Here is a 15,897-nt window from a genome sequence, read left to right as displayed (position 1 = left end):
AAGTTCAATCTCAAATTGAGATTGTATCATTCAGAGAATATTGAACATCCACACTTGCCTCAGGCTGTCTAGTGGACTATATTGCCCACAATTAAACAGATGAATGCACAAATAAGGATAGGCATCCTTCCAAACAGTTCTAGCTATATTTAGCAAATTCTTCTCATTTCCCTCTCTGTAGGAGGGTGGTGATGTTGCTAACCTTAACATTGGCCAACAGAATGTGAGTGTCTTAAGCCCTGTCCTACAAGATGTTTCACTTACCCATATTATTTTGACCTTGTATTCTCTCCTTTTTGGATTAAATGGTTTTATGTCCTAAATGAGAAATTTGCTTCACATTCTCCATCTGAATATAGAAATAAGTAGAAGCCAGGTCTCTGTGCCACGAAGGAGTAGGAAGAACTTGAAAGGTTCACAGTTTAAATGTTTTGCAATTTATGAAAGGTATAACCAAGGCAGAGGGTCAATATGAAGAAATCTCTTTTTTGTGGAAACCAAAGCTATAGATGCTGTAATTATGTACCTCATTTTATGTATCAATACTTGAAGGACTGCAGTAAATCTTGTTAAAATGCAGTAAGCTTTCTATGTAGCATTACTTTTAGAAAATACTGAATTCAGTTTGTCGATATTTCTTAACTGGTATTTGCATTTTCCTTTCGTAAACTTCTATATTATCCAAATATATATTAAAGTTGATGCTGTAGCTGGCAGGCTTGAAAGATGCAGTCTGATTCACAGTATAATCTGTATCATTTTCCTAAATAAATGACTAACTTCAATTGAAGAAAACAGGAATAACTATTTAATCTCATTCTTGCTATACAGAAGTGTGTTTCAGTAGGGAGACCTTGTAACTGTTAAATTTGGAAAGTAACTGGTGTGAATTGTTGTGGATGCCACCCCACCCCACCGCTCCTTTTCTTTAATTGGGAAAGACAAGTATTCCAAACTCCCATCCACCTGAAGCCAGAACAAGAGTAGACACAGGTTTTCATGAAGTTAATTTCTTTCCTTCTGTGTTTTCATCAGGAAATAAGTTTAACATGAATTTATGGAGAATAATCTTTAGTTGTTGAACTCACCACGTTGTTCAACAGTGTCAAAATAAGATGCAAAAAACTTACTGTTGCAATGAATCTTAAAGAAATAGAGGGACAGAAAACAAGTCAGAGCGGATTAAATCATAGAGTCCTGTCCGACCATCTGGTCCATCTTTTGCAAGACTTCTCCATACAGCATACAAAATCTTTGCTTCAAACTGTAATGTTGTATAGTAATTCAAGGAGGAGACCTCAAATTTCATTCCAGGTCCCCTTTGCTAATTTTAGAATAAGTTATTTGTCTTGCTTCTTTGCTGTTTTTACTTCTGAGTACTGTATTTCTCAAGATTTAAGTGTTTAATGGCAGAGATACTGCTCCTGGGACCTCAGATTATGACAAACTGTATAATACTCATTTTGGTAGCATAGTACTTACCATAGCGTATGTCATGTTTCCTGCATCAGCTGCACCTCTGAACCTCATAGGTCTGGGACAGTAGTCTGAGTTTAGCACTTCCTTCCCTTTCTTATACTTAAGGAAAATACTACTTCCTTTCTTTCGAATATGAAGTTGTATAGATACTGTAACCTTCATCTGCATTCCTACAGCCAAGTGCCTGGCTTTGGTATTTTAGGGGAATAAACTAAGTAATACATAGTAGTTAAATTTAAAATTATATTCTCTAAACTGCCAACATGTTACATCATTCCTTTGTCATCACAGAAACCTGAGCTATAGAGTAAGCAAATGATTTCTCATTGGAACTTCCACTGAAGTTCAGCTGTGTGGGCTTTCCTTTGAGTCTAGACAGCTCTGCTGTTCTTCTGCCTTTTAAGCATCTTCTACATAATGTCAGCTTCCTGAGAACTGATCATTCAGATGGTTAAAAATTTCTCCATACTTCAGCTTATTTATTTGGGTTTTTATTTAGCCAGTTCATATTGATTTGGTTTTATGTTTCAATGGTTCCTCTCTCTCAGAGAAAATTGCATGTTTAGTATATATAGTGAGGACAGTTCTACCTCCTTTCAGCCTTTGTTTTGCTGGGCTAAATAATCCAAACTCTTATCCTCTGCTCATAAAATGGGCAGTGCATTCCCAAATAGTTTCAGTAGTTCATGTTTAGACTGAGTCAATCTTTCTTTAATATGGATCTCTGGGAATATCATACTGAATTCCAGACGCAGTTCTTCTGTTGTCACCTACACTGGTATTGGCAATTCCCTCCTACTGAAAATAGTTGAGTTAGATCTTAGTGTTATGTTGTCCTTTCTCACATACAGCTCTCCCAGTTATTATGTAGCTGACTAAGACTTTTTTTCATTCTCTCCTGAAGAAATCCAGGCTAGGTCTATAGTTTCTAAGCTTACTGAAGATGTATGCATCTTACAAAATAAATATTTTTAGTTCTCAGATACAGTCTAATATAGTGTGTTTTGTTGCTTTTTCCATCTGACTTGATGAAGGGGCTCGTATAAAGAACCAGCCACTAGAGATTAAACCATAGCTTAGATAAATAGGGAATATCCCAGGTACCACTCAAATAAAATAACTAAGCTTTATCTAAGAGGGAGTATACTGCTCTGTTCCTTTTCTCAGTACTGTGACATTTCTCTTTTGGTGTGGTCAGGTTGAGAGAGGATTCTAGTATCACTAACCATCTCAGGACCCTATGTCTAGAAAAGAGGGGAGAGATTTATGTGAACTAAACAGGGAGTGTTAGAGGATGCTGGTGTACTAGGCAGGGAACAGTGAGACTGAGATTGTTTTCCCCGTCAGGAGATGGGCATTAGTTGGACTGACAGAAATGCAATTATTGGCAATAGATATTTTAAGCATAAGTAAGACTATGTATGGGCTTTTTATTGGTTTTACCTTTTGTGCTACTGGTTTACTACCTGTGCGATAATGAATAAATACTGCTGCATTTTGAAAGTGCTTTGTCTTCCTTTTGATAAACAAATTGGTTACTGATCCCTGTGATGAAAGAACTTACAGGTGCCAAATGCAGATGTGTCTGTTGCAGGAATGCATTTGGGAGAGGGAGGCTGTAGGCTACAGATTTAGTGTATATGTGATTGTACTGTGTGGTTCCACCAACGATGCAGGAAGCAAGGCCTGTAAGAGAAGCCTTTTAGCCCTTGAGAGGCCTAAAAAAAATAATCATGTAGGCTGTAGTTTGTCATGGTACTACAAAAGAAGGGAAAAACTAATAAGAATTACAAAATAAACACAACTATTTCCTGTGAAAAGAGGTTGAAGTCAAGGGGAAAGTAGATGGTCTCACAAAGGAAAGAGTGGGTTGTTTTTTCTAATTTTTTTTATATATATTTTTTTAAAGCAATCAGCCAACATGTTTTGGTATTGTAAAAGCTTCAAAACCAGTAATCCAGGTATCTCTGTTAAAGAACAGAGCTCTTGTTTCGGAAGTAGACAAACTTTGGAACTAATCTGTAGGAAAAGTCCTGATCTTTGGATAGTTTCTGACTTTGGTTAAATTTAAAAGGATAAGTAATGTAGAGATCTCAGAAGCTTTACTGTCTGCATAGTAGCTCAATTAAGAAAACTAGAATTTCATGTAGTGTCTGATTTGAATGAGCTTTCTACTGTCTGTTGATCTATTAAGTATATCCGCATGTACCCATGAGACTGCTAAACAGAGAATATAATTATTTTGTTTACTGTTTTGAGATTGATGTGAATGGAATCAATAACAGTTATTTTGCTTTTCATTACTGAAGGCATCTGAAATGTTGACCAACCTTATCTCACTTGTGTCAAAACAGATCACAAAGCCCTTATATATACAAACCATTTGACGTTCTAGGACATTCTTCAAAGAACTGGGAGGCTTACCATGTCGCTTTTTCCTCACTTGAAGAAATTAAATCTAAATAGGAGCATCCTACTAATACAATGTAGATACAGATTACAGGTGCACACAGTGTGTGCAGGGTCCAGAATGGAAATAGCTGTAATGAAGGAGGAGGTGGGGGGGAAGACCTTGAAATAGGCTGACTTATTTTAGAGTACAAGATTGATAATTTAGTGACTTCAGTAGCTGCACAGATATAAAATATTTACAGCAAGTTGGAGAATTCTAGGGGGGGGGGGAAGAAATATCTTAAGGCATTTTTTTCTAGAGGATAGAAAATGAGAGTGGAATTATGCACAAATGTAATAATTACACAGTTTTAGTATTAGTGACTAACTGCCTGATATTAATTTCTCCCTTCTTCACACAGGTGTAGTTTGATTGCATACACCTGAATTACGTGGTTTAAGAGGAGAATCATGAACAGAATTGACTTCTCCTTGGGAAACTTTTGACATTTCACTGCCTGTTAATATTGTCTTTTTTACAGCAAATGTCACTCTGTCCTGGGTTCAGCTGGGATAGAGTTAATTTTTACAGGAACCTGGGAGGTGGGGGCATAGCCGGGGCAGCTGACCTGAACTAGCCAAGGAGCTATTCCATACCATGTGACATCCTGCCCAGTATATAAATGGGGAGCGGGCCGGGGGGTGGGCTCTGTTTTTTTTTTTCGGTGGGGGAAGTGGCGGAGCGTCGGGTCCCGGGTGGTGAGCAGTTGCACTGTGCATCACTCTTTTTGTATACCTTTTTTTCATTAGTGCCGTTGTTGTTGTTGTAATCTCTTTTGTGTTTGTCCCAGTAAACTGCCTTTATCTCAACCCTCGAGGTTCCAGTTTCTTTTCCTTTTCTCTCCTCCGTCTCCTCCCCATCCCACCGGAGGGGGGCGGAGGAGTGAGCGAGCGGCTGCGTGGTCCTTTGTTACCGGCCGGGCTGAAACCACGACAGTCCTTTTTGGCGCCCAACGTGGGGCAGAAGGGTTGAGATAACGACAGATCTGGCCAGAGCGTGTTGAAACAAATTTGCCAAACGCATTTCTTAGATATATAGATGTTAGTCACAATGTTGTTTCATTTGTTTACATGGTGGCGTTTTGTAAGCTCTTATATGCTCTATGTATTGCCTGTAGTTGCGTATCTCATCTCTGGGAGAGTGATTGGGATTATCATTTTGCTGTACTGGGCAATGTCGACTTATGAAATGATTACATCACTGGTCATGAGGTTAAGCTGGTATCTGTATGAGGCAGTGATATCATTTCCATACTTTGGGCGCCTTCTGTCGGATTTTATTGGTAATTACACCCAATCCATGGGGAAATTAGGGGGGGATACCTCCCCCCGTCCGTTCACCTCCCTCTTCTCCTTCCGACTAATTACAACAGCTTTTGAGAATTTTGAATATCCTTGGGATGCGCAAGCCAGTGTGCTGTTAGTGCTATGCCTCCTGAATATGTTTCAGGTCTTGTTTAGGGCTACAAAAACGCTCTTTAAGAGTACCACTCAGAGATCTCCCCCAAAGCTGGAGACTCATGGGTGGCACGGCATGTGGGAGCATATGGGCAAGTATCTAGAGAACTTCTCACCGCCAGTGACTTGGAAGTTCACTCCCGAACAACTACAGAACCCTTATGAAGTGACAGAATATTTGAAAGAAAAATGCTGTGGCTATTCCAAAGACATACAACTCGCTGCACTGTGCTGGGCTCTGGCCAATATCTACCAAACACTGCTTGATATTATGCAGCACCCTCGGGGGGAAAAAGGGGAAAAGATGGAAAACAGGACAACATGTACCGTGGCTACCCAAACCCTGACAACAGACACCGTGGCTGCCCCTACCCCGACAACAAGCACCGTGGCTGCCCCTACCACGACAACAGGTACCATGACTACCCCTACCCCGGTGACAGACACTGCAGCTGAACCAGAGAACCAGCCTGTGCCAGTATCAGTCGCCCCTGTACAGAAAAAGAAACACACAAAGAAATCAGTTCGCTTAGCGAGAGATGAAGATGAACCAGGGTCATCGCGAGAACAGGAGGTAGAGGCAGAACCTGAAATAATTACCCGATCTCTATCCATGAGTGAGTTGCGTGACATGCGAAAAGATTTTAGCCGCCACCCAGGTGAGCACATTGTTACCTGGCTGCTCCGATGCTGGGATAGCGGGGCTAGTAGTGTGGAATTAGAGGGTAAGGAAGCCAAGCAGCTGGGATCTCTGTCTAGGGAAGGGGGCATCGACAAGGCGATTGGGAGAAAAACACAAGTCCTCAGCCTCTGGAGGCGACTTTTGTTAGGTGTAAAGGAAAGATACCCCTTCAGGGATGAAGTTACATGTCACCAAGGCAAGTGGACCACCATGGAGAGAGGTATTCAGTACCTGAGAGAATTAGCCGTGCTGGAGGTGATTTACAATGATCCAGAAAATGCGCAGTCACCCACAGATCCAGATGAAGTCCAATGCACACAACCCATGTGGCGGAAGTTTCTACGAAGTGCACCACCAACCTATGCCAACTCATTGGCAGTAATGTCCTGGAGAGAAGGCTATGGACAAACGGTGGATGAATTGGCTGTCCAACTCCGGCAATACGAAGGGAGTCTCTCTTCCTCCCTACGGGCCTGTGTCTCAGCTGTGGAGGAGTTGTCCCGAGAGTTCCAGCAATTCAAAGTGGATCTGTCCTCCTCCTCACCTGTACAGGCCCGCATCGCAGTTATTGGGAGTAAGCGTTCCTCTGCCCAAGAGAGAGGAGAGAGAAAGTACACTCGACGGGCTAACCTGTGGTTTTACCTGCGTGACCATGGAGAGGACATGAGGAAGTGGGATGGAAAACCCACTTCAGTCTTGGATGCACGGGTACAGGAGTTGCGAGAAAAAGCAACCAGAAAAGAGAATTCTTGGAAAACTGCTGCTCCAGTTTCCCGTGAGCAGTCCCCCAGACGCAGTAGATGGGCTGATCTCATTTCTGATCCCCTTGAAGGGACTTCCGATTTACGTGTGCAGAAAGTGAGTAACGGATGTTCTAACCAGGATTAGAGGGGCCCTGCCTCCAACCAGGTGGAGGAGAGGGACAACCGAGTCTACTGGACAGTGTGGATTCGATGGCCTGGCACATCAGACCCACAGGAATATAAGGCTCTAGTGGACACTGGTGCACAATGTACCCTAATGCCATCTAGTTATAAAGGGGCAGAACCCATCTGTATCTCTGGTGTGACAGGGGGATCCCAAGAGCTAACCGTATTGGAAGCTGAAATGAGTCTAACCGGGAATGAGTGGCATAAACACCCCATTGCGACTGGCCCAGAGGCCCCGTGCATCCTTGGTATAGATTATCTCAGGAGGGGGTATTTCAAGGACCCAAAAGGGTACCGTTGGGCCTTTGGTATAGCTGCATTGGAGACGGAGGAGATTGAACAGCTGTCTACCCTGCCGGGTCTCTCCCAAGACCCTTCGGTTGTGGGGTTGCTGAAGGTTGAAGAACAACAGGTGCCAATTGCTACCACGACGGTGCACCGGCGACAATATCGCACCAACCGAGACTCCCTGATCCCAATCCATAAGCTGATTTGCCAACTGGAGAGCCAAGGAGTGATCAGCAAGACTCACTCACCCTTTAATAGTCCCATATGGCCCGTGCAGAAATCCAATGGGGAATGGCGACTAACAGTAGATTATCGTGGGCTGAATGAAGTCACGCCACCGCTAAGCGCTGCTGTGCCAGATATGTTAGAGCTTCAATATGAACTGGAATCAAAGGCAGCTAAGTGGTATGCCACAATTGACATTGCTAATGCATTTTTCTCCATTCCCTTGGCAGCGGAGTGCAGGCCTCAGTTTGCTTTCACTTGGAGGGGCGTCCAGTACACCTGGAATCGACTGCCCCAGGGGTGGAAACACAGCCCCACCATTTGTCATGGACTGATCCAGGCTGCACTAGAAAAAGGTGAAGCTCCAGAGCACCTGCAATATATTGATGACATCATCGTATGGGGCAACACGGCAGAAGAAGTTTTTGAGAAAGGGAAGAAAATAATCCAAATCCTTTTGAAGGCTGGTTTTGCCATAAAAGAAAGTAAGGTCAAGGGACCTGCGCAGGAGATCCAGTTCTTAGGAGTAAAATGGCAAGATGGGCGTCGTCAGATCCCTGTGGACGTCATCAACAAAATAGCAGCTATGTCCTCACCGACTAATAAAAAGGAAACACAGGCTTTCTTAGGTGTTGTGGGTTTTTGGAGAATGCATATTCCAAATTACAGTCAAATTGTAAGCCCTCTCTACCAAGTTACTCGGAAGAAGAACGATTTTAAATGGGGGCCTGAGCAACGACAAGCCTTTGAACAGATTAAGCAGGAGATTGTTCACGCAGTAGCTCTTGGGCCAGTCCGGACAGGACAAGATATTAAAAATATGCTCTACACTGCAGCTGGGGAGAATGGCCCTACCTGGAGCCTTTGGCAGAAAGCACCTGGGGAGACCCGTGGCCGACCTCTGGGGTTTTGGAGTCGGGGATATCGAGGATCCGAGGCTCGCTATACTCCAACTGAAAAAGAGATCTTGGCAGCATATGAAGGAGTTCGAGCCGCCTCAGAAGTGGTTGGTACTGAAACACAGCTCTTCTTAGCACCTCGACTGCCAGTGCTGGGCTGGATGTTCAAAGGGAAAGTTTCCTCTACGCATCACGCGACTGACGCCACGTGGAGTAAGTGGATCGCACTGATCACACAGCGAGCTCGCATAGGAAACCCCGGTCGCCCAGGAATGTTAGAAGTGATTACGGACTGGCCAGAAGGCAAAGATTTTGGAATGTCGCCAGAGAAAGAGGTGACACGGGCCGAAGAAGCCCCGCTGTATAATAAACTGCCAGAAAATGAGAGGCAATATGCCCTGTTCACTGATGGGTCCTGTCGCATTGTGGGAAAACATCGAAGGTGGAAGGCTGCTGTATGGAGTCCTACACGACTAGTCGCAGAAACTGCTGAAGGAGAAGGTGAATCGAGTCAGTTTGCAGAGGTGAAAGCCATCCAGCTAGCGTTAGACATTGCTGAAAGAGAAAAGTGGCCAGTGCTCTATCTCTATACTGACTCGTGGATGGTGGCAAATGCCCTATGGGGGTGGCTACAGCAATGGAAGAAGGGCAACTGGCAGCGCAGAGGTAAACCCATCTGGGCTGCCGCACTGTGGCAAGATATCGCTGTTCGGATAGAGAAGCTAGTGGTAAAAGTACGTCACGTAGATGCTCATGTACCCAAGAGTCGAGCCACTGAAGAACATCAAAACAACCACCAGGCAGATCAGGCCGCCAAGATTGAAGTGTCTCAGGTGGACCTGGACTGGCAACGTAGAGGTGAGCTATTTATGGCTCAGTGGGCCCACGATACCTCAGGCCATCAGGGAAGAGATGCAACATATAGATGGGCTCGAGATCGAGGGGTGGACTTGACCATGGACACTATCTCACAGGTCATCCATGAATGTGAAACATGTGCTGCAATTAAGCAAGCCAAGCGGCAAAAACCCCTGTCGCATGGAGGACGATGGCTGAAATATAAACAGTGGGAGGCCTGGCAGATTGACTATATCACACTCCCACGAACACGCCAAGGCAAGTGCCATGTGCTTACAATGGTGGAAGCAACCACTGGGTGGCTGGAAACATACCCTGTGTCCCATGCCACTGCCCAGAACACTATCCTGGGCCTTGAAGAGAAAATTTTATGGCAACACGGCACCCCAGAAAGAATCGAGTCGGACAACGGGACTCACTTCCGAAACAACCTCGTAGACACCTGGGCCAAAGAACATGGCATTGAGTGGGTGTATCACATCCCTTATCACGCACCAGCCTCCGGAAAAATTGAACGGTACAATGGACTGCTGAAAACTACATTGAGAGCGATGGGGGGTGGAACTTTCAAGCATTGGGATACACATTTAACAAAAGCCACCTGGTTAGTTAATACTAGAGGATCCGCCAATCGGGCTGGCCCCGCCCAACCAAGAGATCCACATACTGTAGAAGGGGATAAAGTCCCTGTAGTGCGCATGAGGAGTATGTTAGGAAAGACAGTCTGGGTTAGTCCTCCCTCAAGCAGAAGCAAACCCATTCAAGGGGTTGTTTTTGCTCAAGGACCTGGGTACACCTGGTGGGTGATGCAGAAGGATGGGGAGGTTCGATGTGTACCTCAGGGAGATTTGATTTTGGGAGAGAATAGCCAGTGAATTGGGCTGTATGATATTTAACTGCTAAATAACCTGCCAATGCATGTCATTGTATCTATAGTGTCTATATGCCATATCAAGGGTATTATTGTGAGAATTATCCAAATGACTACAGGATGGACTTTTGAAACTGAGCCAAGTACAACAGCGATAGAACTTGAACTGGCACCCACCAATTTCCTCAAGATCAACATCTTCGACCTGCAGACCAGGGGCATGAGTTGCACCAAATGTACTAGCCACAAGTTCCAGAGGCAGCGTACAACAACCCAACATCTCACACCATCTCTCTCTTATCCTGAAGAACTGTTACAACAGATAGAGCCCCAAAATTGATGGACACATTAGAGGGATAGCCCATAGGCTAAAGGAACACCGTGTGTGTGTGTGCGAGGTCAGGGGGTGGAGTCCATATACTTATATATAAGACAAGGAAAGTTGTAGTGGTTGATTGGAAAAAAATAAAAAAAGTAAGATCTGGGCATGATGTAGATGGTATAGAATAAGGGGTGGATAATGTCCTGGGTTCAGCTGGGATAGAGTTAATTTTTACAGGAACCTGGGAGGTGGGGGCATAGCCGGGGCAGCTGACCTGAACTAGCCAAGGAGCTATTCCATACCATGTGACATCCTGCCCAGTATATAAATGGGGAGCGGGCCGGGGGGTGGGCTCTGTTTTTTTTTTTCGGTGGGGGAAGTGGCGGAGCGTCGGGTCCCGGGTGGTGAGCAGTTGCACTGTGCATCACTCTTTTTGTATACCTTTTTTTCATTAGTGCCGTTGTTGTTGTTGTAATCTCTTTTGTGTTTGTCCCAGTAAACTGCCTTTATCTCAACCCTCGAGGTTCCAGTTTCTTTTCCTTTTCTCTCCTCCGTCTCCTCCCCATCCCACCGGAGGGGGGCGGAGGAGTGAGCGAGCGGCTGCGTGGTCCTTTGTTACCGGCCGGGCTGAAACCACGACACACTCGAGACTTTTGTAATAAAGAACAAAAAAATATGCTTTTGCATTCTTGTCATTTCACATGAAATCAAGTGACTGATTTCTGATAGAAATCTCAAGAGCATTGAGTTTATACAGGTTTCTCCCAGTTCCACATCAGAATAACTTCTTGCATGTATTTTTGGAGGCAAAGAATGTTAATAAACTAATTATTTGAAGTATCTTTGACACTATGAAATTGAAAGAAACTTAACGGGTATGTACAATAACAAGACAAAACCCAACTGGTTTAAAGTAGGTGTAATATCCAGGAGTAAAAAATTTATGCCTGTTTCGTATGTCCTTGAGTGACTAGGGAATTTAGAGCAGTCATTGGAAGATGAAGGAATTCAGCTCTCTGCATTATTGGACCCAGAGGCCATACTGTGCCATTACTAATGCATGCAGGCATGTTCAATAAATTTCATGGTTATATATCTCATTGTCATTTTCAGAGCTCATTGATTTAAGCAGCTCCCACCGATCAAAAATACTACAACAGGCAGCACAGCCTAATACACTGATAGGTACAAAGTGGAGAAGTCTTATTTCAATCAAAAACTGAGAAAAAAAATTTGCTGTTAGGGTGAACTGCACACTGGAGGAAGTTACCCAGAGAGGTGGTGGAGATTACATTCCTGGAGATTTCCAAAACCTGACTGGAAAAGATCCTGAGCAACTGGCTCATAATTGACACTGCTTTGAGCAGGGGAATTGTACCAGATGATCCCCAGCCGTCCTTTCCAATCTCAACTGTTCTGTGATTCTGTAAAAATAAGATGGTTAATAATTGAATATCCTTCAAATTATTATGTCTTCTACAAGAAACAGCAATGTTGCAAGGATCCTGATGGTATAAAGGGCAGGAGGTCCAGAAAGGAGTTTAAGGGATGCAAGACAATCTCCCTTTACATTTCTCACCAGTGAGTATAACCCATCAGTGAATCTCCCAGCATGGGCAAGGTGTGTGAATGGAGAGCTGTGGGTCAGGCTGGGATGTGGCTGCAGTTCTGAGGGTACCATTAGCAGCTGCATTTATGAAACTCCAGTTTGTTTGGGTTTTTTAACCAACTTAATTGTATCCATTTAAATTAACACTTAAGGTCAAACTTCTGCCTTTAATGAAATAAAGAATTTTAAAAGGCTTATTTCAGTTTAAAGGCTTCTACTGTCACTTTATACAGCTGGCTTCAAAGCATATTGAATATAATCTTCTAATGAGTTTTGGCTTTGCCAGTAGATGCATGTTTCTTCCATTATCTTGTTTGTTTCTATTTGGTATTTTGTACTTTGTGAGTAATATTTGCAATTACTTTTCTACAATACCACGTTAGTAACAGCAGCAGGAAGCCATAGTTAGCTCAGCTGGAACATTTTGGCCTCTAGAGTTCTTGTTATTGCATTCAGAGTAAGAAATAACTGCCTGCTTATCTTTGTGGTGTTCCGATTCCCTTCTTCCTCCTATCCCCTTTTCTTGCTCAGTATTATTTTATTGGTTAGATTTAAGACAGATGGTAGGAATAGTAAATCCAAGTTGATTGTAACAGATATTGTCTGACATTGGCATGTCTAACTAGCGAGATGAAAACAATGGGCAGTTAATATTTTGGACAAGCTGAAAGAAGATGTTAAAATAATTCATAATTGTCTCGCCTCTTAGGCTGGATAAACAAAGTGAAAATTATTTCCTTTTATTTGTGCACATTTTTGAAGAGCCTCAGAACTGCTGTGATGGTGTATTGAGCTGTATTTCTGCTCAGTGCTCACTGCTTTTTGTTGACATATTTAATGTTACCTGTAACTTTTGTCAGTGCAGTCCTCCTGTTGAGGATGTGGTACTCTGGCACAGTCATGGGACCAGAGATCTGTGCCTGGTTTTCACCTCTACAACTGGTCTGCATTAAAGTACCTTGAGGACATATTTGTAATATCAAAATAAAGGTGCTTAGCCTTTGTTTAAAATCCCGTCTCCGTGGAACTAGGTTACCTAATGGGTATGTTTTACTCATCTCATGGGGACAAAGCCTGAGCTGTTAAATCTGTGGCAGCAAAACAACAATTTTTGAACCAAGTCATCATTTTCAGCATCAATAGAAGGTCATGCCCTTGTCAGCCAGCATTGGTTCAACATAAGGTTCCAGTCAGAATTGGCTGCATTATGCTTAGAGCTGTTCTTTAGGAGACCTTCACCCTTTACTATGTTTGGAACTGCTAATATGGTGGGTCTTCTGAATATTTATAAGAGACTTATTAAGGTAGTCCTTACTGCACTTATTCAGAGTATATACTCATTAGTTCTTGGTAACTGGTCTGGCAGAAAGAAGTTAGTTCAAGCTCATGATACAGCACTAGATTAAGTGCTCTTTTTCCATCATTTTTTCTCTCCTTAGTGTTGTGTGTTAAGCCATGGTACTTATTAGGCAAGTTCAAAATACAACTCCACTTGTACTACTGTAGTTTCAATGTTGGCTTGGTTCCTGAGAAATTTAGACCTTTTGGGACCTGGAGTCTGGCAGACTAAACTTTTTAAACAAGGTTACAAGTGAAGACTAGAAATCTTGTTCTCTGGCTTTACTGCTTGGCTCTACCTAGTGTTTTGCTCAGCTGTACTGTACAAGGATATCCAATATCATATTACATCCACACCCCTTGCAATTTTAAGAGTATGTTATTGCAAAAAGTTAGGGATATGTTTTAGTGACAGGTGATTGTTCTCATCAAGAATTGCTCTAGTCTGATCTTTTTACAGTGCATGTATCATACACTTGAATTTTTCTTCCCATGAGTCAGATGCTGCATAGTGGTTAGTTTTTAATCAAGGGAAAATTACGAGAATGTGGAACATACTTGTTGAGCTATGTTGCTCAAAATAGAGAAAAAGTCATAACATACATATATGCAAGTTATAGATAATTATGATTTCTTCCTGAAATCTTCCTAGGTGCTACAGGCATGTATAGGTAGCAGAGTACCCAGATTTGTAACTCAAGTGACATCTTGATTTATATTGAAAACATAAATTAAAACAGCTTGCTATTCAGTTTTCGATGTTCTTAATCAGTGAGATTCTTAATGGTGATTTTTTTTTAAAAATATGCCATAATTTTCCACATTTTTTAAAGAGTAGAAGCTTTTAAAATGGCTCATACAGAATTGCCATACATATTAAAAAATAAATTTACAAGGGTCAGTTTAGGATTTGTTGCAATGTTTTAAAACTTAATCAAGCTATTAATGGCATTTTTTTAATCTGTAATATTACTCCACCTGTGTCTGTTTAATATTATTTCTGATTGTTGTCACAGCTTGCATTTCTTTTTGGTTAGGGGAAATCATGTGTTTATCTTTTTTTTTTCTTTGGAAAAAAATTTTAACAGGACAAGCAATGGCAAGGTTTTGCTTCTGAACTCCGGATTGAATTGCTCAGCTGGCTAAGTCTGAATTGCTAATAAAAATGAAACTTTTGAGGAAAATTCTTGCCTGAGGCTGGATTTGGACTGATTCAACACATTTCTTATGATTCTACCATCTCTCTCACTGCTGCTTCTGAAACAACATGACCCCTTTAATGAAATTTTATTTTGTGACAAACTAAATTTCTGTGTACGTTCCTTATCAGAGTTAAGATAAATAAAGCATCCTGTTTACTAATTAGATAAATTTTCATCAAGTGTCATCCTAAAGTCACTGGAATTATTGTATTACGACATAGTGTTGCCTTATAACTTGTAAGTTATTAAATGAAGCATAAAACATACCATGGAAGGTGAAGGCACACATGGAGAATATATGGTTTTTGTAAAGCAGCCAAATGCTGACTGGCTTACAAGAATGGGGGTTAAAAAACAAAGTCTTCCTTCATAAAAGCAGTCTGCAGATAGCTTTGTTAATATTTTTTAGGTCTCTTAAAAAAATAAATCAGTTTCTCTGATACAAAAAGCTGTTTTTCCCATTGAGTGCACATACATCTTTTATGGGTCTGAGTGTTAGTCATTTTTTACTGCTGTTAGTGGGTTCAGGTTGGGCCTTGTGTGTGAGCACTCTTCATTGAGGACTATTAAAAAGAAAAAAAAAACCACCCAAAAACCCCCACCCACATCAAAACTCCCCCAACCAAAACAAACCCTAGTTATTTGTGATACTGATTACTTAAATCACTTCTGTTAGAGGATACTCAATATGTCAGTGTGACTGTCCTACAAATCCAGTCTAGCCAGCAGTAGAAGGACCAATGGCCAGTGGTGCTTTGGCACTGTAGTGGCATAGCTACACTTGGGTGTGTGTATATATATATATATATATATATTCTTCTGTGTCTTGCCCAATATGTAGTGATAATCAAGAATTCTGTGGTACTACAATTCAAGTATCTTGCTCTTCTCTCTTGTAACCCCCATGCTGCTAGCTCTTAGTGTTCTACATTAGGTGAAGGCACGACTTCTAACTTGCAGTGTACGTATGGAATCAGATGTATTTCTAGTTTGGAAACAAATACAAGTAAAACAGTTGGAAATTTATGATTTTTGAAGTTAAAATAAACACAAAGAACAGTTGATCAAGACTTCGCAAAACGTAGCCTAAGACAATGTTTGTGTTCCCTGGGAATTAACACTTTGTATTATTGCTAACTTGACTTGAAAAATTCTCCAGTTTCCTTGTAACTTCAAGTATGTATGTTTTCTGTGGAAAATATTCTTGTATGTATGTAACAAGTGTATGATCGAGAAGAAATCCATTTAAGCAAAGAGATAATAAGGACAAACATTTTGGCTATTTT

General features: G+C 42.0%; 1 protein-coding gene across 9 annotated transcripts in view; it reads left to right on the top strand.

Annotated features, from left to right (window-relative positions):
- ARVCF (ARVCF delta catenin family member) overlaps window positions 1-15,897 on the top strand; it is a 297,786-nt gene that overhangs the window by 13,698 nt on the left and 268,191 nt on the right. The window lies entirely within an intron of this gene.

This window comes from Accipiter gentilis, chromosome 7 (assembly GCF_929443795.1).
Source record: "Accipiter gentilis chromosome 7, bAccGen1.1, whole genome shotgun sequence".
In the NCBI taxonomy this organism is placed as follows: domain Eukaryota; kingdom Metazoa; phylum Chordata; class Aves; order Accipitriformes; family Accipitridae; genus Astur; species Astur gentilis.
This window is presented reverse-complemented; position numbering and strand designations above follow the sequence as displayed.